The sequence below is a fragment of the Neofelis nebulosa genome, chromosome 1 (assembly GCF_028018385.1).
Source record: "Neofelis nebulosa isolate mNeoNeb1 chromosome 1, mNeoNeb1.pri, whole genome shotgun sequence".
NCBI lineage: Eukaryota > Metazoa > Chordata > Mammalia > Carnivora > Felidae > Neofelis > Neofelis nebulosa.
This window is the reverse complement of record NC_080782.1, coordinates 158,299,198-158,326,615: the sequence shown is the minus strand read 5'-3', so window position 1 is coordinate 158,326,615 and position 27,418 is coordinate 158,299,198. Positions and strand designations below refer to the sequence as shown.

Below are 27,418 nucleotides of genomic sequence, written 5' to 3'. Positions count from 1 at the left end.
GTCTGCATTTACCTTGAGAATCTCTTCTTGCCATCCTGGCTATATAAGTATCCCGTTTTGTAACGATCTGTAATCCTATTTAGGCACGTGTTTTGAAACCTTCTGGTATTTCCCCAACTTCCAAAAACCCAGCTTGTGAATGGAAGTCTTTTTGACGAATTAGGCTTATTCCCTGGTGTGTCAAAGGACATGGGAGGCATCATCAAATAAGCGATGAGGAACCTTCTTAGGCTTTGTTGTATGGGTGATTGCTCTAAGTGTCCTAGAGATTTTATAAGATTCCTAAGGTTTTGATATGTCCTGGTATAGCGTCATCGCTTGTAATACGAACTACTGAAGTATCGTGTGTCACAGAATCTCCTTGCCAGCTGCACTGCATTGACAAATACAGCTCTCTGATCCCTTCAGGATCATAAAGCTAAGCTTAGTAAGAATTCCCAGAACTAATGGGGAAACTGCTTTCAAACAGACACTTGTGTAAACATTGCTGGTCCTCTAATGTTTGCTCTTCTAAATTTAAGTCTGCCTATGACATTTGGTAGACGTTTGGTAAATAAGTTCCTCATAAACAGATAGGAAACATTTATCCCTTTCTCCCTACCTGGTACCACCAGAATTCAAAACTCTCAGGGAGTATTCTCGTATTTTCACGGCAGTGTATTTATTTGCAGAAGTTCGATACGAATCCGTTCTCCTTGCAACAGGACGCCACTGGAAACATTGGTCATGTTGCCAAGGCTTTGACTGGAGTGTCATAGTTGAGGGAGATATGCCTAGACTCAGCTACAATCAGAGAGCTTTAAGGAACTAATTAAGGTTGACTTTGCCGAGCCAATGAAGCCCCTTGGAAAACTTGCCTCGTACCTTGCGTACAAAGTTTCCAGCAGCCCTACCAGGTGAATAAGGAAGGTTGTCACTTCCTGGCAGGTGCAGGAACCTCAGGGTATTTGGGGGATCTCGAGAAGAGAGGGAGCCACCCACATCTATAGGTATGGCAGGCAAAGGCTGGTGGCCAGTATTTGGCTTGGCTTCTTGAGCCTGACAAGGCTGTTAAAAGTTCAATCTGACATTCCTTACGAAAAGTTCCAGCGAAGCAGATTGAAAAAACCAAACACTTATGTGACCAATCACCGTTGTGATGGCGCTTGTGTAAACAGGCCCAGCTTCAACTGGACAATTTTACAAACAAATGTGTCCTAATTTGGCGATCTTTGGTGGAGATGAGGGTGGTTTCAGAGAGAGAGAGATTGTTACAGTAACACACCTGTGAAAATGTAAGATCATAGTTCCGATGAACCGTCTTTGAGAGTTCGTTGGTTGTCTATACACCTGGGCTGGGTCCTGAATTCTTCCGGTTTCCTTGAATGTCTGACCCTGACTCTCCAAACTAAGGTTTCCAGTTTTCTCCCACTGTGTTGACTGGAAGCACTGAGAACGAAAACTGCTTTTCCCTGAAGCCCCGCAAACCGAAGCCAGACCACCCGAGGTACACGTGACAGAAAAGTGGCCCGGTGATCTAAGGGCCACTCAGAAAGATCACCAGAGACACACGGATAGCTGAACAAGCTGATCGCAGCCTTCCCGACTGGACAAGCTGCCATCGGATCATCCAGACGTGGACGTGTTCACGGATGGGGACAGTTTCACGGGTCAAAGACAAGGAAGAGCTGGGTGCAGTGGTGACCCATCAGCTATCGTCTGCTGCGGAAGATGCCACAAAGTGGACTGACTGCCCAAGGGAACCATGCTGGCAGCCCGTCAAAGACTCCAAGACCCTCTGGAAGAGCTTTAGTGCCAAAGATAGACTTAACTACATATCAACCCCAACGTCCCTTGGAGGACCAAAGAGGAGTTAAGTAAGGAGTGGGGGTTTGGACACCGTGCTGGCATTGATACTGGCTGGAAATAGAATGAATCCTTACCCTAGAGCATCTGATGAAAGAAATAATTAGCCACATTCCTCGAAGCACCCGTTATGGGAAAGATGCCACTCTCCAGTGGATCCAGAAGTATACTGTGGGCTCCGATTTCAGCGAAATGCTACAAAAGGCAACGCTTGTGCTAAAAACAATCCTAAGACTGGGTGCCCACAAGTTCTCAAGGGTATACAACTGAGAGGCCCCAAACCTGGGGAAGACCGGCAGGCAGCCTTTCCCGGAATGCAAAGAACAACGGGAAATTCTCGTGGTTTGCTTGTATCTGCAGACACCTTTATCAACGGGGTTGAGGTTCCTCCCTGCTGTTCAGAGAAGGCCTCAGGAGTTGTCAAAATGCTTTTAAGCGAGACCATTTCTAGGTTTGGACTGCCGCTAATAATTCAGAGTGACAATGGAGTGACAACCACAGCGTCCAAGGCCTTGGGCATTCAGTGGAAATCACACGCTTCCTGGAGACATCGAGAGAGTGGAAAAAGGGAAAAAAATGAACTTTGGCAAAGCTCTGCCAAGAAACCCACTTCACTTGGGAACAACCCGTGCCATCTGCCCTGCTTTGGGAAAGAGTGGTCCCTAGAAGAGGGCTTGGTTTAAGCCCCTGTGGAATGTTATATGGAAGACTTTCTATGTCCTTTTCGTGACCTAGGAGTTGCTGGCGGGGCTGCCACCAGCGATTTGGATACTATCAGGTACATCCAGTGCCTGAGTTTGCTTCCGGCAGGCTGATGTACCTCTCAGATGTGTCTTCACGCTGCCTGAATCCCTTAGTGACATCCAAAGGTGTCACTAAAGATGTCAGTAAAGACCTGAAGAGCGGGAGCCCAGAGGACCAGCTCCAGCCTCACTGGACAGGTCAGACCCTGCGAGGTGCTGTTGACCCCCCACTCCTCCAAAACTACAGGGAATTGAGCCGTGGATTCACACTTGAATGACAAGAATCCACAGGTTCCCTACACCCTGTCAGCAGGGAGGAGGTCGAAAGGGACCCGGCTCAGACCAGTGAGCCTCTGCCGGACCTGAACCTCCGACTCGAGGTAACTGGTCCAAGGGAATCAAGCCATGAGTACAACATACTACCTGTTGTTCTCTAGTACCCCTAAAACCCTAGACACAACATGGTCCAGGAACTATTGACCAAAGTACAAAAATCCTGGTAATGCAGAACATTCCTTTCCACCCCAAAGTTTCCACTTGTCTAACCCCAGTCTTCACCCCACCTCAGCAGGAAGTAACGGCCGCGGCCGGGTCGTGGTCCCAATACCCACAAGAATGAGGACGGATCAAAAGACCCTGGGGACTGAAAAGGGTAACCAAAGGGTTAGCAGCCGCAACTTTGTACCCTGACCTTTTTCCTTTGACACTAAGTACCCCTGACTCTCCTCCTCTAGGGAGGTGGATGTGAGGCTCGCCCTCCTGCCTCTGGAATAAACTCTTGCTTTGCTTTATACTCCATGTCTCAGTGATGGTCTTTATGCACATCAGGCAGATGAACTTGGGTTCACTACACACGGCAGGCACTCAGTAAAGACCGCTGAACCCACGTGGACTCTGACGCTTGGAGAGTTAAGTGTCTGGTGCGTGGTGACACAGGGTAGGACGAGGAGAAGGCTTTGATTTCAGAACTGTAGTGCCTCTACTCCTATCCACAGTGCTAAGAAGTTTCTGTTCTCCTCCCAAGACCACCTGTTCAGCCCTCGGCACAGCACCTCCGTGGCCCCAGCCCCTGTCCCTGCTTTGGAGCCAGCTCCCCATTCTGACCTGGAGGTGACAGACAGCTCAGCCCTATTTACCCAGCTCCACCAACATCCCAGCCTCATCTGCCAACCTTGGCAATTTTCATACCACCTCGCACACAAAATAAATTGCACGCTCCCATTTTGGGTTTGGGGGGAGAAAAGGCCCAGTCAGTTAATTACAAAGGCTGCCTCGCCTTGGCACGGAGTGGTGGGAGATGTTCACAGGAAAACGGATTAATTTGGACTCATTGCTTTCCCTTCCACGTCCTCGTGCCAATTAAGACAACACTTGTAATCAAGCCCACCTTCTTCAGAAGCAGCCCCCACACTCCCCAAACAAGCAGTCCTCAGGTTTCACTGGCTGGCTGCTCAGGGTCCCGAGAAGCTTGCTGGGACCTTTGGAAAATGCCAGTCAGGGTTTTAGGATTCTTCTGCCAGGGGTGGGGTGTGGGGGGACCTTCAGGAACTGCTTGGTTCGGTGTTTCTGAGCTCACACTGGTGAGCTGGGCACAGCCAAATACTGGACGCTGGCCTGCTTGGACAGAGGCTGGGTGTCCAGGTTGCCTGCTGGAATCACGCGGGAAGGGGGCAAAATTCAGAGTCTCGGGTCCCGCCCCCCGACCCTACCGAGTCAGACAGGTCAAGGACAGGGCCTGGAAATCTGTACCTTCCACAGGCACCAAGGACAGGACCTGGAAAGGCTTTGGGTGGGAAGTCTCAGATCTGCATTTGAAAGCCGTGTTATCTAGGGAAGCTGTTCAGCATTTCTCTACCCCAGTCTCCCAGAGCTCAAACACTGGGGTGCACCATAACCCTCTTGAACGGGTGGGGTTGGTTGTACAGGTGCGGTGAGGCCCCGACCCATGGCGGACACTCATTACGTGGTACTGATTCCTATCAGTGAACATGACTGAGTTCATTTCAAGGGGTTGATGAGAAGCAAAAGTGATGCTTTGGTGCTGCGGAAAGTCCTTGTGCCTTAACTACGGCATCAGCACTGGCCCCGGGCCCTCCACGCAGCTAATCATTCCTTCAGACTCCAAACTCTGCATCACTCTTCTTGTCCCACCTCCCCCCACCACCCCCACCCCGAACCCCCTGAAACCAGTAAATCATTATCATTAGAAGGTTCAAAGTTGGGAGCCTCCACAGGCTCCTTCGGAATGGAGTGAAAACCAGATACACACCCCCCGGCAACAAGGGAGCCAAGTCCTAGGTCTGCAACATGGTCAAAACCGAGTCGTTTCATTTGTGGAAAATGAATACATCTGACTTTGCACCTGTCTCGCCCGGGGGAAAAGTAGCGCGCGCGCCATCGCAAACGGGCGTCTCCCGGCAAAACCCGTTCCCTGCTGCTCGGGGAGGCTCAGACTGCCAGAAAGGCTGCGGCCTTCAAAACCTGTTTCATGTGGTTTGTCCATTTTTGGGGTGTTTCAGCTGTCCCATTCTGTTGGAAGCCTGGGTTTGAACATCAAATGGGTTTTGTTTCTCCAGCAAATTTCAGGGAACGCCAGGGGATCCTGGAACTGGATCCCACATTACAAGCAGATGCTCCCTTCACACCTGAATCTCCTCCCCATGACCCCAGAAAGTGTGGGTCACCCCTCTGCTCTCTGAATACAAAAACGGGGAGGGGGTTGGAGCTCTTTTGAGAGATAAGAAAATGACACGTTTCTCTTGATGTCAACATTGCCGTGGCCAATGAACTTGCAGTGCAGGGGTAACACGCAGAATGTCTAACCAGATGGGCCCTTTAGCACCTGTTGTGACCAGAGGGCTGTGGCAATGGAGGAAAGGCTGGAGGAGCCGTCCTAGCTGGCCAGCAGCCTTGCAACGGCCTCCCACTCTGTCCAGGCTGTTGCAAGCATGGATTCAGAACATGTACCCAGATGATGGAGCTGGAATTTGCGGGAAGCTAACTTCCTGTCAGTGTGAAATGTCTCAGGCAGTGATGAGCCCCCATCCCCGGAAAGGTGCAAGCAGGAGCTGATCCTCTAGCAGGGATGTAACAGGAGATGCTCAACTACACGGTGCGCTCTGCCTCTTCCATGTGGTACAGATCTCACGACCACGTGCTGGGAGTGAGAAGCCCACTTCGTGGACTCACAGACCCTTCTCCCTTCTGGGAGTGCATTTCCACAGAAATGCCGTGCTCAGACCTGCGGCACCTCCCTGCATTGTCCCCGTGGTCCTGGGTGGCTACCACCCACGCCAGGCCTGGCACACACTGCCTCAGTGAGGGGACCGGGCCATGCCTCACTCAGTCCGTTACATAACTGGCCGCTTCTGAAAAGGCGCTGTACCGAGTCACAAGGGTTAGCAAACTAGTTCAAGGTAATTTATGACTCTGGGATGCTCGGATTTCTAAATTCAACAGACCTCTACAAACTGCAAAAGCTTCAAGCTCTCTCCCCAAGGGAGACTGCCCGGCCCAGCCCGGGGCAATGGTGCTGACGCCAGGTTGGCAGGACGAGCTGGCACACTAGCAGGCCTGGCTGGCTTAACTCACTATGAGCCCCAGGGAGGCACTCCTGGAGGCCTCCTGAAGACGGCTCCCCTCCCCCCCCCGCCCCCGCACCGCCGCCATTCTTCCCTCCCTTGTCTCTGGTATGCATGAGAAGGTGATGAAGATTTTTCTCGTGTGCTGTGATGGCACCGAAACCACAGCGCATTCGGGGTTGCTACATCCTAGTTGGCTTGTTTCTCTTTTTTTTTTTTTTTTTTTTTTTTCAATTTTTTTTTTTATTTATTTTTGGGACAGAGAGAGACAGAGCATGAACGGGGGAGGGGCAGAGAGAGAGAGGGAGACACAGAATCGGAAACAGGCTCCAGGCTCCGAGCCATCAGCCCAGAGCCTGACGCGGGGCTCGAACTCACGGACCGCGAGATCGTGACCTGGCTGAAGTCGGACGCTTAACCGACTGCGCCACCCAGGCGCCCCTTGTTTCTCTTTTTTAATGCTAATAATATTGATTTTGGGTACAGTGGATCTCAGGCAAGGGAAACTACAGTAAACGAAAGCTGACTCTAGTCAAACGTGGCTAATGTTTCTTTTTTCCTCGGGGGTGGCAGGCAGGTTCAGGGACAAAGCTCTTCTGCACTCCGTGAGGGGTCCCATGGCAGACCCATCCCAGAGTCCTGGACCAGTCACCAGGAGGGAGAGCTAGGGCCTGGTTGGGGTCCAAAGGGACCATGCAGTCTCATGGTAAAGAGTGTGGAGTCTGGAACCAGACCGCCTGGGATCAAATCGCAGCTCACTCCATCACTGACCTGCTGAGTGACCCCAGGCAAGCCTCATAAGGGCTCTGAGCCTCAGCTTCCACATCTATAAGATGAGTGTAAAAACAGTGTCTCCTCACAGGGTGTTGAGGACCCCACGGAATGCTCAGGCCGGGCCCTGGCACATCACAAATGCTGCAGAAGTGAGTTGTCATCCACATCATCAGAGGCCATGACTCTGCATCACTCAGACCAAGGGTGGAGCCTTCCCGGCAAGGATTCGACTCTGTTCCAGGTTTGAGGGTGCTGGGGTACTGCTCCCAGGGCTCTCCCTCCCCTTACTGGGCAAGGAGCCGGTGGGGAGTGAGAGGCAGGAGTTAAAGCTCAGCTGCTTCATCATCAAAAGGACAGCAGGAGGGATGAGGCAGGAGTGAGAAGCAGAGGTGGCAGGAGGTTTTCAGGCCCCCAGGAACAATGTGCCCAAATGGCTTTCACACCAGCTCAGGGGAGCCCATGAGACGGAAATGGAAAGGCAGGCTGTCATGTCTGATCTCTCCACCCCAGGGTCCTGGGTCCCAACCCACCAGCCCTACTGTGCACAGCCAGACACCAAGAGGAAGGAACACAGAACCCGCCTTCAGAGAATCGGAGACAGACTCCACGTTGGGGTCACCCAACACGGTCGTTGTGTGGCCATTACAAACTCAACCTTCCTCTGTGCTCCTGTTTCCTCATCCTCACAAAAACATCCATGGATGGGGCGCCTGGGTCCGTCGGTTAAGCGTCTGACTCTTGCCGTCAGCCCAGGTCACGATCTCACAGTCAGGGGACCGAGCCCCACATCGGGCTCTGCGCCGACAGCATGGAGCCTGCTTAGGATTTTCTCTGTCCTTGCCCCTTCCCCACTCTCTCTCTCCTTCTCAAAAAACGATAAAGAAAGAAACATAGAAAAAAAAATCCATAGATGGCTGCACAGGGCCTCCTGGGGCACCTGCACGTACCAGGGATCGCAATGGTAAAAAGAGGGAGAGGGGAGAACACGCGGACAGCAGGCATGAATGACTGCAGGTGTGCTACAAATGATCAGAGATCTGAAGAGCTCAATACTTAGGAGTTTTAAAAAGGCTTCTTGACATGTGACTGGAGAAAGGCCGCCCAGTTAGTAAACGGTGCTGGGACATCGTAACCAATTCCAGACACATTAAAAATCTATATTTGAAAGAGAGAAGTTGAAGAGGGGGATATTTTGGGGGAATATCTTTCCAAACTTGGGGTTGGGAACAATTTCTTTAACAAGGTGTTAAAAGCTCGGTAAGCATAAAAAAAAATCGATAGGTTTGACTGCAGTAAAGTGTAAATTTCCTTTCACCAAATGACGGGTGAAAAGACAAATCACTAAAAGCAGAAGACCTCTGGCATATGTACAACTAGCAAAGGATCAGTATCCAGAATACATAAAGAAGTCCTACAAATCCACAGGAAGAAGAGAGGCAATGAGCAAAAAGACCACAGCAGGCATGTCGTAGAGGAGGAAACGGAGTGCACAGATGAACACGGGAAAAGCTGCCCGATGTCACGAGGATGCAGGGAAGTGCAAGGTAAGGTCCCCGTGAGAGATTTCACATCCATCAGGCTCACAGTGAGGAAGACATGTGACATCTGACAGCACCGAGGGTCTGAGAGGATGTAGATCAGCTGGCACCCACGGTTGATGAGCGTGAAACCTGGTCTGGCCACACTGAAAACCACTTTGGCCTTTTCTTGTTAGGTTGACCAGTCCCATAGCTTAGAATCCTGCAAATCCACTCCCAGGAGTCACACAAGGCACACCCAAGAAGAGTTCGTCGCAGCACTGTTAGCAAGAGGAGGGGGAGAAAGGAAATGACCCAGATACTCATTGACAGAGCAGTGCAAAAAGAAATTGTAGCACAGTCACACAATTTCTTTCCACACTGGTGACAGCAAACTCCAGCTACACAGCAGCACAGCTCAAGCGTAGAGACAGGGAAATGTTGAGTACAAAAATGCAAATTTTAGAGATCTACATACAGAGAGCAAGTTTTTAGAGCTTGAGAACAAAGAAGCAATCTAATGTTTAGGCTTATTCAGTCGGCCTGTGAGCAAGAGAATGGCAAACAAACAAACACCAAATTGCAGAGAGGGGTGACCTCCAGGCAAGGAGAAGATGGAAGTGACTGGGAATGTTCTAGTTCTGGAGTTGAGCTGCGGGCCCACGGATGTTCATTGTCCCACCATCCTTCATAATGCACGAAACACACGAAGTATTAAAACAGAACAGAGGCAAAGGAGAAAAGCAAGAAGAGAAACATGGTGTGGGTCCAGACACATCCAGTATGATTTCCTTGTCACACACATAGTTGACTGTTTTCACGTGGTGTCACGGGGGATACCAAGAGTTCCGTCGAGAGGCCAGAGCGGGAAGTGAAAGGACAGGCAATTGGACGAGGGCATTCTTCCCTCTGGGCCTCAGTTTCTCCATATGCAAAATAAGGGGGTGTACCAGGAGTGGCAAATGGCTGGCGTGCATAACCCAGGTCTCCCCTTCCTCACCCGCTGCGGACACTACTCATGGATTGCAGCACTGTTTCACATGGAACACAGACACGCAGCGTTGGGCTCCGCAGCTGGGCCCTGCAGGCTGTCAGGGGTGCCAGTCTGAGAGGGCACACTAAGTGATACCTACGTGCTGATCTGGAGAGAGTCCCTCCAGCTGTGGCCTGGAAGGTTCTGAAGCCTCACCAGCAGGCACTAGCTAGTCTGAGAGGCAGGGGCCCTAGGGAGGAGCCGACTGGCTTTGGAACTGACCCTAGCTGGATCCTGGCAGTGTGCAGCCTCAGCTTCTACACTGCCCACGCCTGTGGCCTCCGGTCCGCCGCGGCGGGGGGGGGGGACCCTGCCCCCACATCATCTGACCAGAGCCCGTGCTCCCATCCGTCGGGTGGGCAGGCTCATGTCTATGCTCTGCGGGTGAGCTCTGCTGGACCTGAAAACGGCAAGATGGGCAGAGGGCCGGGCAGGAGCTCAGCATCACCCTCGAGCCCAGAGAGTCGTGGAAGCGGCCCCGTTGTGCCAGATTCAACCAGCTCTCTGAGGCAGGAGGATGGCATTCCTTTCACCACCGCCTAGGCCTGCCTGGGCCTGCAGGCCTTTGCTCCTGTGCTCCCCTCCATACCTGCCCCCCCTGCCCCCGCCTGTCCCCTCTTCCTCCCCTTATGGTCCCAGCTCACAAGACTCCTCCTTGGTTGTGCTATTCCATCTACCTCCCACCCCCACCCCCCCAGTGAGCGCTGACGTCCCTTCCTCTAGACAACCACCACACAGAGGTCAGCTTTTCCGAGGAGAGCTTGTGTGCTGGGTCTGGTCCAGTTTCTGTGGGTGTCTGTCCCCTCCAGTATGGAGAGCCCAGCAGGGTCCACCTCACAACCCGCATGAAAATAATACCATCAAACAGCCACAATTCCTTGGAATCAATGGGCTTCTCCGAGAACTGTCCACCTACTGCCTAAGCCGCACAGCCAGTGAGGTTGGCAGTCGGGGATTGGTACCTCCCTCCCTATTCCAACAGTGAGAAACTCAAGGGCCACAGAGGGGGGTGACTTCTCCAGCATCACTGCCCACCCTCCAACCTTCTGGGAGGCTAAGAAGCTTTTCTGTCATGTCCCATTAGGGCCCTCAAACCCCAGGAAACACCTCATTTCCCCAGAGCAGGGGCCTGCTGAGTGACCACAGCCCCTAATCATGGAGAATCTGGTTTCATCCGTGTCCCTGCGGATTCTTGTAATAACAAGATCATGTGGAGAGACATCATACCCAGGGACGTGATGCTTCGGCGATTCGTGTCTCTTTCATTTTGTTCACCTGATACACGTTTTAAATGACTACTGGGCTGTGGACACAGGAAGCCTTGATTCACTAGAAAGAACCGTGGTGGGTTTTCTTAGAAGACAAAGTCAGGCATTTAAGGCATCCAGACGTGTCCAATGAGCAGAGTGGAGACAAAGATGTCTCTCCCGCTGCTGTGTCCGGGAACACAGCTGCCCACACACGCCCACCACACCCTCGGATCAGAGCCTGTCACTGATATCCACGGTGTGAAAGGGCTTGGAACCCACTGTCATCTTTATCACCATCCCTCGACCCCAAGAAGCAAACACCATGAGCTTGCAAAGGCACTCCAACAGGAATGCTCACTTGTGTTCCCAAGAATACACACAGACGCCAGATATTTACTTTTGGTTCCCACTTCTCCTGGGTTCATCCTCTTTCAAGTCCTGGAAACTCAGGGCACCACTTCTTGCCCTACAATCCCTCCATCAGATCCCCCCAACGCCCACTCTCCCAGGAAGCTCCCCCCACCTGGACACCTCCAAATCCTCCTCAAAGCCATCTCTGACTCCCCCTCTTCCTTGCCTTCTTGCTGGCCTCTTTACACTAATTTCCTGCTAGAACGATCATAATGGGTTCAAATGCTGCTGCTTGCACACCTATCTCCCCCATCACCGGGCAGGTTGTGGGAGCAGGGCGCAGGACTGATGTACCCCCGTTACCTCCAGCCCCTCAGCATGGGCCCGGGCACATTGGTGGGGGGTGGAGTAGGGCCTCAAAGAAGCATGATCTAAATCCCTGGGCTCTGTTTTCCTCAAACTTAGAGTGTAGTGAAAGAGCTCTAATGACAAAGAAGGTAAATTCTAGGTATTCTGAACAGAGACCAGGCAATCCTTTCCTGAGTATTTCACAGTGAAGCCAAGACCTCGTTGGTGAGTAACTGTCAACTGCCCAACAATGGGAGTGAAGAACTTTCCCAGGAGAGAAAGAGTCACAGACAAATGTTGTAAGGAGGGAGGGAGCAACTTGAGTAAGGACCAAAAGGCCAGTGGTGCCTCAGCAAAGCAATGGGGCGATGGGCAATAGTTATGGATTATGCGTATCGGCTAGGTTAGGATGGGTTATGCTGCATAACACACAATTCTCTATATCTCAGTGGCCTACAATAAAGTTTCTTTATGTCTCAGACTATATGCACATGTGGCTCTCCTTCGTCTCCTCTCCCCTCTGGACTCAGGTTGACAGAGCAGTCTGTCTCTATGTGGAATATTGCCATTGTCGTGGAAAAAGGAAAAGAAAAGTGGTAAAGTACTCACTGGTTCTTAACGCGTGTGCTCACATCTGTTTTCACTGTTCAGCAGCCCCTCTGCCATGCCTGAGGATAACATGGGCCGTGCTGTATAATCCTCCAACCGAGCAGGGCACTTCGATACAGGGCACCGAATATGGGGGAGTGGTAATCCAGTTCCACACCGTGCTTATGATTTTGACGTCTTTCCTAGGATCAGTGAAATCTGTTGAATAAACTGTTCATTTCTAAAAATCCCTCTGGCTGTAGTGAGAGACACAGACTGGAAATGGGCAAGGGTGGGATTCGGGAGAAAATTCAGGAGGCTGCCTCAGTTTCCCCAGGCAATAAAAAAAAAAGAAAAGTCCTTTACACTAGGGTCATGGCAGTGGAAATGGAGAGAAGCCAAGAGATTTAAAAGATGGAAGGGTCTAGTGATGTACAAAGAAGAGCAGAGGTGAGTGAATGTGTGACCCCAGAATGGCAAAAAGGTACAGCAGGCTTGGCTTCTCATGTCTTAAACAGTTGCTGGCTCCCATCTTTGGGGAGGACCAGCTACTCTATTCTCTACTTGTCCATGGGCTCTCTATGTTCTCCTAAGAAATCTCCCTTCTTGCTTGAAAAAAAAAAAAAAGGCTGAGCTAAATCAAGATGGGAAGACATGGATGTGGTGAGCAGCCGAGTGAGCTGACAAATGAGTGACACAATGACCAGGGGAATTAATTCATGTCTCCAAGTGTTCAAAGAGTGAAGAGAAACTAGACCCAAGCGGAAGAAAAAGAAAGTCCTCCCACTGGGCATGCCTCAAAAGGATCCCTCGCCTCCCTACTGACACATCAGGCATCTTTCTTCTCCCACGGGGCTATGACCAATTTCGGCTATAACAGAGAAAGGGGAGTGGGTGAGAGAAGAAGAAGGGAGGGACAGGGAGGCAGAGGAAGGATGGGCTCCATGGACATATAGCAACCTCTATAGAATCCTCTCGTCTCTTCCATGTGGCCTCCCTCCCTATGCTTTCTTTTCAGAGTTCCAGACTTGACTTTCAGTGGTGGGAGGCCTTGGGATTCACAAACACCTCAAAAGAGAATTTCTGTAGCAGCACCATTAGGCCACCTTACAGGAATTTAGAGCCTTGGGGTCCACAGAGGCACAGAGAAAGCCGCGGGGTCTCCTCTGCCCTGGGTGTTCTCAATAGCCAAGAAGAGGAAGGTTCAGACACAGAACTGTATGGTTGTGGACTCAGTTCAGGGCACCCACGGGGACAGCAAACAAGATGCTCCCTGTGGCAGCAGAGGGAGTGTTGTGGTCACTGTCCATGGTGCTTACAGGCTGACTCAGCTGGAGAGGCTTGTTCTAAGACCCAGCCACACAGGATGTCAGAGCTGAGAGGGCTCCAGGATTTCAACTTTCCTAGTGCCTCATTTTGCAGATAAGAAAGCACAAGTCCAGAGAGGGGAAAGACTTCCCTCGGGGCCACACAGTGGGTGGCACCGAGGGACTGGAAGCTAGCCTCTAGATGCTTGCTCAGACAAAACTCATTTCCTTGGAAGGCTCCTGGGATTTGCCCCCAGACACCCAGAATAATTAGACCCTGAAAACTTACGGGAGCACATAGTAGGTACTCAGTGGACACTGGTTGACTGAATAAACGATTATACCGGGGCGCAAAAAAACAAATCTTGAAGCTGGGCGTGGGCCCTGGATCCTGAATTCAAACAGGAAGTCGTGTTCCTTTTTGGTATGGGTGAAATGGTACAGAAGAAAGCAGTGGGGGAAGGGAAGAAGTGCTGCCACGAAGACAGTGGGGTGGCGGGAAGAGGATAAGAGCAGTTGCAACCCAGGATATTAAGCACAGAGGAGGGCAGCAACTGGACACTAACCTCTGTTCTCTCAGGTTCACTCCCACCCTGGAAATCAAGTTGAACGGCTCAGGAGTTTTTCCTTAGGGAGGGTGGTCACACGACCTCAATCTGGCCATCCTCCCTGGCCACAGTGATTGGCTCAGCACTGGGTACGTGCCAGTCAGGTCCCAGTGGGTCCAGACCTTAGGGCTGGAATCATAGGGAATGAGGGGTTCTTTTTCTGTTGGGAGGCTGAAGGTGACTGTTGGGGGCCATCTTGCTTTCCTAACAGAAAAGCCCAGCTGAGAATGACACCAGCACAGAGGAAAGTAAGCAAGGCCAAGAGGTCGGGAAAGATGATTGCTACTGATGTCATCAAGCACCCAGGTACGGCCTTGCCTAAAACTGTCTGCCCTTAGCCTTCTTAGGTACATAAATCATTCTCTCCTGCCTCGTTTGATTGCTTGTTTAGGCCTCTTTGGTTTTTCTGTCACTCAGTGGCTATCAAAAAACAACAACAACAACAACAACAACAACAACAACAACTCCAATTGCTCCTTGAAGTTGTCTAAATGGAACATCCTGGAATTGTGACAGTATGGATTTAGGCTAGGTTCAAGGGGGACTTTGAGATAACAGTGCAAAACTCCACAGTATAACCTGGAGAGCCAAATGGATTCAAACCGTATCTGTTGGCGGCCTGCTATAGGCTGGGCCAGTCACATTACCCAAATTAATCTTCATAGGACCGACCCTGTTAAGGTAGCAACTGATGACCCCATTTTAGAGGACGTGGCGGAGGCTCAGAGAAAGGAGGTGACAGGGCTATAGCTCGGAAGTGTGGAGCCCAGATTGCACACCCGGATTCTGCTGTGTGCAGCCTGAGAAGCCTCATGGTACGGCCTGTCCATGTGTCAGGGCACCCGGCCCCACACCTGGCATTCTGTGGGTGCCTGAGACTTGGTAACTGTCATGTGCCTGTTACAAGACTCAAAAAAGCAATGTGCACTGAAGGCAGGCAGGAACCTTCTTTCCCCAGCACTAACACAACTTCCCAGTTCCCCGAGGACTAGAATCCCTCTCTTTCCCTTGCTTTCCTTGGCAGAGTCCTGCTCATGTGACCACAGGGCAGTCCCCCATTCACAGCCGGCATTGGGAGCTGCTACAAGGGAGGCCAAGAGCCTTCACCTCTCGAACACCATGCCTGGGGACATCACTTTCCTTGGAGCCTTGGGGAACCTGACGCCCGACTTGCACACCCGAGGTCTTTTCCAGAACATGCCAAGAGTCTCACTCGGTTTGGAATGGGATGTATCCATCACTGCACTTTCCATGTCTCACTCGTGCACTCCTTTCTGTGCACGGTGGCCTCCCGTGCCTGCCACAGGAGAGGCCAAGATGACAAGAAATCAACAGCTTAGCACTTGAAGGGACACACTAGGCAAGAGCTGACAGCTGGAAAGCTCTATTTAGAAAAGACCTCACGTGGGGCGCCTGGGTGGCTCAGTCGGTTAAGCGTCCGACTTCGGCTCAGGTCACGATCTCGAGGTCCGCGGGTTCGAGCCCCGCGTCGGGCTCTGGGCTGATGGCTCAGAGCCTGGAGCCTGCTTCCTATTCTGTGTTTCCCTCTCTCTCTGCCCCTCCCCCGTTCATGCTGTGTCTCTCTCTGTCTGAAAAATAAATAAACGTTAAAAAATAATTAAAAAAAAAAAAAAAGACCTCACGCTTTACACTGAAGAGGCTGTCGAAGCCCTCGGGGTCCGGAAGCAGTGCTTGGGCCAAAGTGAACTGGAAGGCTTCATGATGGCTTGAGGCTCTGGCCATGATGGGGGAGGAGAGGATGTGGTGAGGTCCCTGGGGTGACCCGAAGGCCCACTGCATGCAGGCTCAGGTTGGCCAGAGAGGAAAAGGCAGAGGCTTGTCCCAGAGGTGTTCACAGACCAAACATGAATGGGCCAACCAGACAGACAGAGCACCGTAGCTCATGGGTGTAGAGTACAGGGACAGGGGCAGAGATCCAAGTCTCCTGGGGAACTAGTTAAGAACAGAGAAATTTTAACCGACACTAGAAGGCTGTATCAGTTGGATGTGTTTGGCTGAAGTGACAGAAAACCCTACCAAGAGTGGCTTAAACTCTGAAGGCATCTAACATTGAATGTTTAATGACGATGTGAGAGATAGGAGGTCCAGAGGTGGTCTGGTGGCTCACAATGTCATCAGTGACCCAGGTGCCACCTGCCTCTCCGTTCTACTGTTAACAGAATATTGGTGTCACTGGTTCACGGTTGCCATGTGGCTGCCTCCACTCCGGCCATCACATCTGCATAGTTAGCACTCAAGTCGGAAGCAAGGGGGCACCTTCTTGAACCCTGCCCACCTCTACTCAGGAAGGAGAATCTCTCACAGAAGCCCCCAAAGACTTCCTCTAATACCTCATTGGCCAGAACTGGGTCCCGAGCCCCTTCCCCAGCCAGTCACCAGCTGCAGGAAAAGTGGTTGCCGTGACTGGCTTGGACCAACCCTGATTCCTCCAAGTGGAGCATCCACAGGAAGAAGGCAGGGCGGGCTGGACAAAGGCTACTATGTGAGCATCTGACACCATCCAGCTCTAAGGGACAAGTGGATAAGGGAGCCGAGGGCTCAAAGCACAGGGAATGGAGAGCCGAAGGAATGGCACAGAGGTGCAGAGGTGTGGGGACAGTTTGGGTGCTCGGGATTACTGCTGGTTCGTTACCGTGGGAACACAGCACAGGTGGGAAAGGTGGGCAGGCCCTCATTTTCCAGTTTAGGCCTGGAGTGGGGCAGGCCTTAGGCTATGGGGAGCTCCTAGGAGACGCTGAGCATGAGAGTGAGTGCGGGAGCAGAGCGGAAATCGCAGTTTTGTACGGGCACTTTAGGAACGGAGTAGAGCCATTCTGTGACAGCCAATAATGTCGCTAATAAACTCTGGTGGCCTCTATTCAAACGGATGATTATAATTGACAAGAGAGAGCAAACATGACCTTAACTCATACATTTGGTAGTGGCAGCTACCTGTTTCTGGATATTAGAACACACACCCTCAGCCTGGTCCTTTAGACAGCTACTGTGTCACATCCGCGACCCTGTGGCCCCCACCGGTCCTACCTGCCCTCAGCCTGGCTTCCAGCCGGAGGCTCCAGGGGCCCTGAAATGACTCTGTGCCCAGTGTTGTCATGTACACAGGATGCCCCCAGCTCGAGGGTGGGGCTGACTGTGTCCCACTCTCCAGAAAAGACAGCAGAGGCTGGAAGTGAGTGGGGGTTTGCTGTGAGGTGTGGGGTAGGGTGTGACCCCAGAGCCTCTGCCTTTCCCCGTCCACCATGCTATGTATGACTTCAGGACTTCAGGAAGTTTGCTTATTGGCTAAACAAACCCAAGGGGGGCTCAGAACTCCTGCTCACTCCAGCGCTCCACCAGGGGGGTGCAGAGGATGGGAAGGGAGAGGACATGGGGAGGGGAGGGAGGAGGGCTCTGCTCTGTGCCATGCTCACCCATGCAGAGGGGCACACATGTGACCCCATAAACGTGTCATCCATCCGTTATGCCCTGGGGCCCTCCGAGCCGAGTGTGAAGAATGCCCTGCTCTTGCAGGGACCACACGGTCCGGGGGTGCCCAGGTGGGCAGGTGCACCGCGGGGGAGGCCCTCACAGTCCAGCCCGTGTCTGAGAGGGCAGCAGCCCTAATGAAGGCCCTCTGTTCCAGGAAATCACATCCTGGGATGGACAGGTGTCTGGGTTGCCAGGTCAGCCAATTCTGGCCTTAAAGGGCAAGCTGGTATCATCCAGGGGGCTGATTTTTTTTTTTTAATTAAATGGCACATTGAGAACCCACTAGTCAAGCCCCAATCCTGCTCTCTTGTAGCCCTCAGCCTCAGCTTTGATTTCTTCTGGGGCCACAGCTTCTGGGCTTCAAGTTGAGTCCCATTATGCACATCAATTTCGATCCCTTCCTGCATTGACTTTAGTGTTAAGAGGCCACCCCAATAAACTCCCCCTCGCACACAGGCCAGCAGGCCTCTTTTCATGCAGTTCTGTAAAACGTTGAGCTGAGGGTTTAGAATCATAAGGCTGGGAGGGGCCTGTCTGACCAAGCAGGGCGGGTGGGTGGGTACCAAGGATTCACCCAGAAAACCTCAGCCAGCAAAGTGTCAGGCCGCCAGGACAGCTGCCGCCAGGGATTGAGTGGGTTTAGAGGAAATCGATTAAGTGGATTCGTCCAGCTGCCTCCGGGACGGCAGGCCCCAGAGGGGGGCTGTATGTGTGAAAGATGGAGTGTCCCAGCCGCCTGGACCCGCCCCTTCTCCAAACCAGGTGGCGAGACACGGCTTTGAAATAGGAACACTGGCATTCAAAGCTGGCTCCATCACTTAGTCATCAAAAGGAAAACGAGCCTCAGTTTTCTTCTCTGTAAACTGGGACTCTTGAAAGACCTCCCTCTTAGGGTGGGGTGGGGGGGGATTAAGCGAGGTAACACCGGGTTAGCTCGGAAGCTGGTTGGGGCTGAGTGTGCTCCCAGACACGCTATCATTATTGTCATGATCCCTGTCTTCCAGGGAGGGTCGGAATGCTTTCTCCATAAACCATTTTACTCTGCCTTTGTGTCTGCCACAACTCCTCAGCTCTGCTGTTCTGGTGCAAAACAAACCTTAGCCATAGGTAGTCTGCACTCTCCAGCTCTGCTTTCTGGGTGATGGGGGTTCAGGCACCTGGGACCCGCCATGTGTCACAGTCGCATTTTCAGCAGTGGGCAGGGCTGTTTTCCCAACAAGTTGCACTTGGCCTTGGATCGCTAACCCTGTTCTAGGAGGCTGGCTGGGCATGAGTCCCCTGGAGTCCCCTAAAGTCCCCGGGCAGAGGCTCATGTGCCCTGGAATCCATACCTCCCGGCCCCCAAGCAGTGGGGCAATTAGTAAATCGTGCCCCTGGGGGCCTTGCAGCTAAGACCCGAGTGAGTGGCGCTCTGTCCCTTATTCAAACTACCAGGAAACCCAGTCGTGGGAGACGGGGGATTTGCCCAGGTCACACAAACTCAGTTCAGACTTCCTGGGGCACTGTGATCTGCTCTTCATCACTGTCAGTGACAAGGGAAAGGCCTCAGGTGGGAGGGGTGTGTGGGCAAGAGGACCTGTTGGGTCACGCTAGCCCCGCCTGTCAAGGAGCAGCTCTGGGTGACACATGGCCCACGTGTGTCACCTTTCAGCTCATAAGAGAAGGTCCCTTTGGAAGCACTGGCTTCTGTCCTTCGATGGAGAGCCGACTGCGTGCCAAGCACAGCAACCCTACGAGTCAGGTTGGGAAAGCCGGGCACAGAGAGGTCAGGGCAGTTTCCAGGTCACACAGCAGGTAGGGGCAGAGCTGGGGTCTGATGCAGACCTGATGCCCAGGCCCACACTCTCTACTTCCCCAGGAGCCATCATGACACATGCCAGTGTCCCTCGGAGAGGTACCAGCTATCAGCCCCGGGAGCCATCCCTGCCCAACAACCAGGCAGTCATAAAAGGGGGGAAGGACAGGGACGTCTCCTGGGTGCCAGGCTGGGTTTGAATCCTGGCTCTGTCTCCGGGTGAGTCGCCAAGTCCTCCTGTCCCCATGGTGCTGAAATCAGCAACTACTTTTTAAAAAAATTTTTCTAATTAACGTTTTTTTATTTAGTTTTGAGAGAGAGAGAGAGAGAGAGAGAGAGAGAGAGAGAGAGAGAGACAGAGCGTGAGCGAGGGAAGGGCCAGAGAGAGAGGGAGACACGGAATCCGAAGCCAGCTCCAGGCAGTGAGGCGGCTCTGCGAGTGAGGCGGAGACCTAGCGGCCTGCAGGCCACCGCACCCTGCCCAGGAGGCTGATTTTGGGGTGGTGGTGGTGGTGAAGGGGTGCCCCCGCATTTCCACAAGGAGGCCACCAGGTGGGGGCACAGGGGCTGCGCATATCCTGAATCTGGACCCTGTCTCGGGGCTCCTCGCCCTCAGCCCATCTCTAGTCAAGCGACTTTAACCAAGGGCCAGGAACTAGGCCGCAGGGGCCAAATCCAGACTTTGAAAGAATTAATTTTCACATTCAACATTGGGAGAGTTCAGATGGAAACCCAGGTGTGGCGATTTTAGTGGTGGCTGTGTGATCTGACATGAGAAGGTCTAGCTGGGGAGGAGCCAACAGGGAGGGAGAGCGTGCAAGTTGTTTTTGCATCTTGCATCCATGAAATACAGCCAGATCAACTCCAAACCATCCTGCACACCTAGAAAACTGATTTGAGTATTAACACAACAACATGCACAACCTGAACCACAGAACTCAGCAGGTACACGACACGGAGAGGCGAACTGGGGGAGAGAGAAGCCGCGGAGGGCAGGGAGCTGTTTTTGCATGTAGAGAGAGGATGGAGACGCGGGTGGGGGGGTGAGGTATGGGAAAAGCACTCCCCCCCCCAAAAGCATTTGGAGAGAAAGTGAAAAAGTGGAAACAGCCACAGTGACTGAACTAAAAAGGGAGAAAGGAGAAAGGAGAGGGCTTAAATTCCATTAAGATGCTATAAACAGGTGGAACACAGAGCCTGGAAGTCCGCAGCTCAATACCTGGCAGTGCTCTGGTGGGAAGGGCAAATCCCCAGGAGGAGAGTGAAGTCCAGAGGGTCTTCGAGCCACAGGGGAGAGGCGGTTCCCCTGCTGGGAGGACATCTGGTAGAGGCGGTGCGGCCCCCACAGAGGCAAAGAGGTACCATCAGACCCTGGAGAACAACCATATTCGCCGGTGCTGGAACAAGGTTGTCAAGGGTGAAGCCTGGTGCCAGAATTGTGTCGTGATTTTGCATAATCCCTGAAATGCTGCCGCTATATGATTGCGTGAACTTTTTCTGGGGCGGGCTGGCACCCGGTCGCAGTCTCTGCGCATCAGCAGCAGCACGGTCCTGTGAACGTTCCTGGGTGCGGTTGGCACCTGGCCATTGCTCAGTGAGACTCTCCTGAGGAAAGTCTCAGCGGGTCAAAGCCACAGACCCTCAGAAGTGAGGGGTCGGGAAACACCGCTGCATCTGAGATAAAACTCAGGAGGGAGGTGCCGCCTGGCAACCTGACGGCTTGGTCACAGACAGTGTAAAAGCAGGCAGTGAATGGAAGCCGGAGACAAAGGACAGGTGTGCGACTGCTGGTTGGGGAGAGCAGAGTTCCCATACTAGAGACTGGGTAGCCGGGAGTTGCCATTTTCACCCCTCCCGCTCATGAGCATACATACCTACAAGCGCCACAACAATCCACCCCAGTAAGCTAAGCAGCGCCATCTAGTGGAGAATGGAGCCGTTACACTAAGCCCCGCCCAACTGGGCCAACCTCGCTCTTCAGGAACACCACAAGTCTCTGCTTGCTTAGTTTATGGACTATAAAGTGCTTCATAGTTTGACTTCTAGGGAAAAAAGGATGTAATTTCAACCATATTTCAGGCTGTTTGCTGGTCCATCTATTCCATTTTCTTTTTCTTTTTTTGTTTCTTTTCTTTTTCTTGACTACAGGAAGAGAAAAAATTTTTTTATTTTCAATTTTTATTAAAAATATTTTTCTTTAATTTTTCTTTCTACTATACTTTTTACTTTTTTGTAAATTTTCAAATTCTATTTTACTTCCATCATTTTATTTTATTCTATATTTTTTTCATTCTATATTCATTTTTTTCAAATTTTCCAATGTTTCCCCCCCCCTTTTTTTCCCTCCAATCTATCAATCTCATTTCAAGAAACAGAACAAAACACACCTAGGATCTAGCATCATTTATTTGATTTGTGTGTGTGTGTGTGTTTAATTTTTAATTTTATATTTTTTACATGATTAATTCCTCTTCTTCCTTGAAAATGACAAGACGAAGTTATTCACCCCAAAAGAAAGAGCAGGAAGAAACGACAGCCAGGGACTTTAACCGACACAGACCCAATCAAGATGTCTGAATCAGAATTTAGAATCACGATAATAAGAATACTACCTGGAGTCGAAAAGAGATTAGAACCCCTTTCTGCACAGATAACAGAAGTTAAATCTAGTCAGGATGAAATGAAAAATGCTATACTGAGCTGCAATCTTGAAAGGTGCCATGGTGGCAAGGATGGATGAGGCAGAGAAGTGATTCAGGGATACAGAGGACAAACTTATGGAGAATAATGAAGCAGAAAAATAGAGGGAGACCAAGGCAAAAGAGCACGATTTAAGAATTAGAGAAATCAGTGACTCATTAAAAAGGAACAACATCAGAATCATAGGGGTCTCAGGAGATGAAGAGAGAGAGAAAGGGGTAGAAGGTTTAAGTGAGCAAATCACAGAAGAAAAGTGTCCTAATCTGGAGAAAGACACAGACATCAAAATCCAGGAGGTACAGAGGACTCCCATTAGATTCAACAAAAACTGACCATCAACAAGGCATCTCATAGTCAAATTCACAAAATACTCAGGCGAGGAAAGAATCATGAAAGCAGCAAGGGAAACAAGTCCTTAACCTACAAGGGAAGACAGGTCAGGTTTTCAGCAGACCTATCACCAGAAACTTGGCAGGTCAGAAAGGAGTGGCAGAATATATTCAATGTGCTGAATTGGAAAAATATGCAGCCCCAAATTCTTTATCCAGCAAGGCTGCCATTCAAAATAGAAGGAAAGATTAAAAGTTTCTTAGACAAACAAAAATTAAAGGAGTTTGTGACTGCTAAACCAGTCCTGCAAGGAAGTTTAAGGGGGACTCTCTTGAGGGGGGAAAGGATGGAAAAAAAAAAAGAGAGAGAGAGAGAGACCAAAAGCAACAAAGACTAGAAAGGACAAGAGAACACCACCAGAAACTCCAACTCCACAAGAAACATAATGGCAATAAATTTATATCTTTCAGTACTCACTCTAAATGTCAATGGACTAAATGCTCCAACCAAAAGACATAGGGTAACAGAATGGATAAGAAGACAAGATCCATGTATATGCTGTTTACAAGAGATCCACTTTAGAACTAAAGATATCTTCAGATTCACAGTAAGGGGATGGAGTACCATCTATCATGCTAATGGCTGACAAAAGAAAGCCAGAGTAGCCATACGTATATCAGACCATCTAGACTTTAAAATAAAGACTGTAACAAGAGATGAAGAAGAGCATTATATCATAATGAAGGGTCTATCCACCAAGAAGACCTAACAGTTGTAAAGATTTATGCTCCAAATGTAGGAGGACCCAAATATATAAGTCAATTAATCACAAACAGAAAGAAACTCATTGATAATAATACCATCATAGTAGGGGACTTCAACACCCCACTTACAACAATGGACAGATCATCTAAACAGAAAACCAAGAAGTAAACAATGGCTTTGAATGACACACTGGACCAGATGGACTTAACAGATATCTTCAGAAAATTAAATCCTAAAGCAACACGGGGTGCCTGGGTGGCTCAGTCAGTTATGCGTCCGACTTCGGCTCAGGTCATGATCTCGTGGTCCGAGAGTTCGAGCCCCACGTCGGGCTCTGTGCTGACAGCTCAGAGCCTGGAGCCTGCTTCAGATTCTGTGTCTCCCTCTCTCTCTAATACTCCCCCATTCATGCTCTGCCTCTCTCTGTCTCAAAAATAAAGAAACGTTAAAAAAATTTAAATCCTAAAGCAACGGAATATACATTCTTCTCCAGTGCGCTCAGAATTTGCTCCAGAAGAGATCACGTACTGGAACACAAATAAACCCTCAACAAACACAAAAAGATCGAGATCATATCATGGATAGTTTCAGACCACAATGCTGGGAAACTCAAAATCAATCACAAGAAAAAAATGTGGAAAGATAACAAATACTTGGAGACTAAAGAACATCCTACTAAAGAATGAATGGGCCAACCAAGAAGCTGAAGAGGAAATTTAAAAGTACATGGAAGCCAATGAAAATAACACCACAGCCCAAAACCTCTGGGACACTGCAAAGGCGGTCATAAGAGGGAAGGATATAGCAATCCAGGCCTTCTGACAGAAGGAGGAAAGGTATCAGATACACAACCTAACCTTACACCTTGAAGAGCTGGAAAAAGGACAGCAAGGAAAACCCAACACCAGCAGAAGACAGGAAATAATAAAGATTAGAGCAGAAATCAATGCCATGGAAACCAAAAAACAAAACAAAACAAAACAAAAACCCAGTAGAACAGATCAATGAAACCAGAAGCTGGTTCTTTGAAAGCATTAACACAATTGATAAACCACTAGCCAGTTTGACCAAAAAGAAAAAGGAAAGGACGCAAATAAATAAAATCAGGAATGAAACAGGAGAGATCACAACCAACACAGCAGAAATAAAAACAATAAGAGATTATTATGAACAATTATACACCAATAAAATGGGCACTCTCGAAGAAACGGACAAATTCCCAGAAACATATAAATACCAAATCTGAAACAGGAAGAAATGGAAAATTTGAACAGACCCATAACCAGTAAAGAAATCTAAATAGTAATCAAAAATCTCCCCCAAAACAAGAGTCCAGGGCCAGATGGCTTTCCAGAGGAATTCTACCAAACATTTAAGGAAGAGTTAACACTTATTCTCTTGAAGCTGTTCCAAAAAAATAGAGGAGTGGAAGGAAAACTTCCTTTCTATGAGGCCAGCATTACCTGGATTCCAAAACCAGATAGAGACCCCACTAAAAAGGAGAACTATAGACCAATTTCCCTGCTGAACATGGATGCAAAAGTCCTCAACAAGGTATTAGCCAACAGGACCCAACAATACATTAAAAAAATTATTCACCACGACCAGGTGGCATTTATACCGGGGATGCAGGGCTGGTTCAATATCTGCAAACAATAGATAGGATTCATCACCTCAATAAAAGAAAGGACAAGAACCACATGATCCTCTCAATAGATGCAGAGAAAGCATTTGACAGCATCCTTTCTTGATAAAAACCATCAAGAGAGTAGGGATAGAAGGATCACCTTGAGATCATAAAAGCCATATATGAAAGACCCAATGCTAATATCATCCTCAATGGGGAAAAACTGAGAGCTTTCCCCCTAAGGTCAGGAACAGGGCAGGGATGTCCACTCTCACCATTTTTATTCAACATAGTATTCAGAGTCTTAGCCTCAGCAATCAGACCACACAAAGAAATAAAAGGTATCCAAATCAGCCAGGAGGAGGTCAAACTTTCACTCCTTGCAGATGACATGATACTCCATATGGAAAACCCAAAAGATTCCAACAAAAAACTGCTAGAACTGACCCATGAGTTCAGCAAAGTCACAGGATATAAAATGAATGCACAGAAATCAGTTGCATTCCTATACACCAACAATGAAGCAACAGAAAGAGAAATCAAGGAATCGATCCCATTTACAACTGCACCAAAAACCATGAAACACCTAGGGATAAATCTAACCAAAGAGGTGAAAAATCTATACACTGAAAACTATAGAAAGCTTATGAAAGAATTTGAAGAAGACACAAAGAAATGGAAAAATATTCCATAGTCCTGGATAGGAAGAACAAATATTGCTAAAATGTCAATGCTATCCAAAGCAATCTACATAGTCAATGCATTCCCTATCAAAATAACACCAGCATTCTTCCTAGAGCTAGGACAAAGAATCTTAAAATTTGTATGGAACCACAAAAGACCCCGAAGAGCCAAAGCAATCTTGAAAAAGAAAACCAAAGCGGGAGGCATCACAATCCCAGACTTCAAACTTTATTACAAAGCTGTAATCATCAAGACAGTATGGTACTGGCACAAAAACAGACCCTCAGATCAACGGAACACAATAGAGAACCCAGAAATGGAGCCACAAATGTATGGCCAACTAATCTTTGACAAAGCAGGAAAGAATACCCAATGGAATAAAGACGGTCCCTTCAGCAATTGGTGCTGGGAAAACTGGACAGCGACATGCAGAAAAATGAACCTGGCCCACTTTCTTACACCATACACAAAATTAAACTCAAAATGGATGAAAGACCTAAACTTAAGACAGGAAGCCATCAAAATCCTCCAGGAGCAAGCAGGCAAAAATCTCTTTGATCTTGGCCACAGCAACTTCGTACTCAGCACGTCTCCGGAGGCAAGGAAACAAAAAGCAAAAATGAACTACTGGGGCCTCATCAAAAGGAAAATTCTGCACAGCGAAGGAAACAATCGGCAAGACTTAAAGGCAACCAACAGAATCGGAGAAGATATTTGCAAATATAAATACGTCATTACGTATCACATAAAGGGTTAGTATCCAAAACCTATAAAGAACTTATCCAACTCAACACCCAAAAATCAAACAATCCAGTGAAGAAATGGGCAAAAGACATGAATAGACACTTCTCCAAAGAAGACATCCAGATGGCCAACAGAAACATGATAAAATGCTCAACATCACTCATCATCAGGGGAATACAAATCAAAACCACAATGAGAGAACACCTTGTATATACCTGTCAGAATGGCTAACCTTAACAACTCAGGCAACAACAGATGTTGGCGAGGATGCGGAGAAAGAGGATCTCTTTTGCATTGTTGGTGGCAATGCAAGTTGCTGCAGCCACTCTGGAAAACAGTATGGAGTTTCCTCAAAAAATTAAAAATAGAACTACCCTACGACCCAGCCATTGCACTACTAGATATTTATCCAAGGGATACAGGTATGCTGTTCTGAAGGGACACATGCACGCCAATGTTTACAGCAGCACTGCCGACAATAGCCAAAGTATGGAAAGAGCCCAAATGTCCATCTCTGGATGAATGGATAAAGATGTGGTATATATATACAATGGAGTATTACTCGGCAATCAAAAAGAATGAAATCTTGCCATTTGCAACTACGTGGATGGAACTAGAGGGTATTATGCTAAGTGAAGTTAGTCAGTCAGAGAAATTCCTATAACTTCACTCCTATGAGGACTTTCAGATACAAAACAGAGGGAAGGGAAGCAAAAATAATATAAATACAGGAAGAGAGACAAAACATAAGAGACTCTTACACCTGGAGAACAAACAGAGGGTTACTGGAGGGGTTGTGGGAGGGGGGATGGGCTAAATGTGTAAGGGGCATTAAGGAATCTATATTGTTGCACTATATGCTAACTAACTTGCATATAAAGTCAAAAAAATAAATATAAACAGAAAAAGAAGATCCAGACGCTTGGGGGACATTCCCTCCGGACCTCTCTCTTCTGGGGCTGAGCTGGAGCCATCCTGTGGACAGAGCTTGTCCCCCTCCACAGTCCCCACTGCTCCCTAAGCTCCCCCTGCCTCTCCAGACTCGGCCCCTGGAGTCATCTGAGTCTGCTGTCCTCCCTGCTGCCTCATGGAGCTTCACTTCCTCATCTGGGCATGAACCACAGCCATGTCAGCCTGCCCCAGTCCCTGGCCAGGGGTCTCAATGGGCTGAGAAGGTAGCCCTCAAGGCCGGCTGTGCAGAAGCAGCTGAGAAGGGGAGGAGGTGGGCCAGGAGTTGGGAACAAGGGCTCTGGGAAGTGTCCCCAAGGTATGCCACGGCTTCTGACTTCCCAAGATCCACCCTAACAGTCCCTCATACGGCCCTCCATCAGTCATTTGC

The 27,418-nt window shown here is 49.6% G+C and overlaps 1 protein-coding gene and 1 long non-coding RNA gene across 3 annotated transcripts in view; both read right to left on the bottom strand.

Moving 5' to 3' along the window:
• Positions 1 to 13,148, bottom strand: part of LOC131518820 (uncharacterized) — a 67,835-nt gene extending 54,687 nt beyond the window's left edge. Inside the window, exon 1 of one of the 2 annotated variants that reach the window (XR_009265298.1) lies at positions 12,052 to 13,148. This is a non-coding gene — a long non-coding RNA (uncharacterized LOC131518820). The remainder of the gene's footprint in view (positions 1 to 12,051) is intronic. The other variant, XR_009265297.1, reaches the window with a different exon arrangement.
• The window catches only part of LOC131518773 (serine/threonine-protein kinase MARK2-like), a 50,743-nt gene that overhangs the window by 6,500 nt on the left and 16,825 nt on the right, over positions 1 to 27,418 (bottom strand). The window lies entirely within an intron of this gene.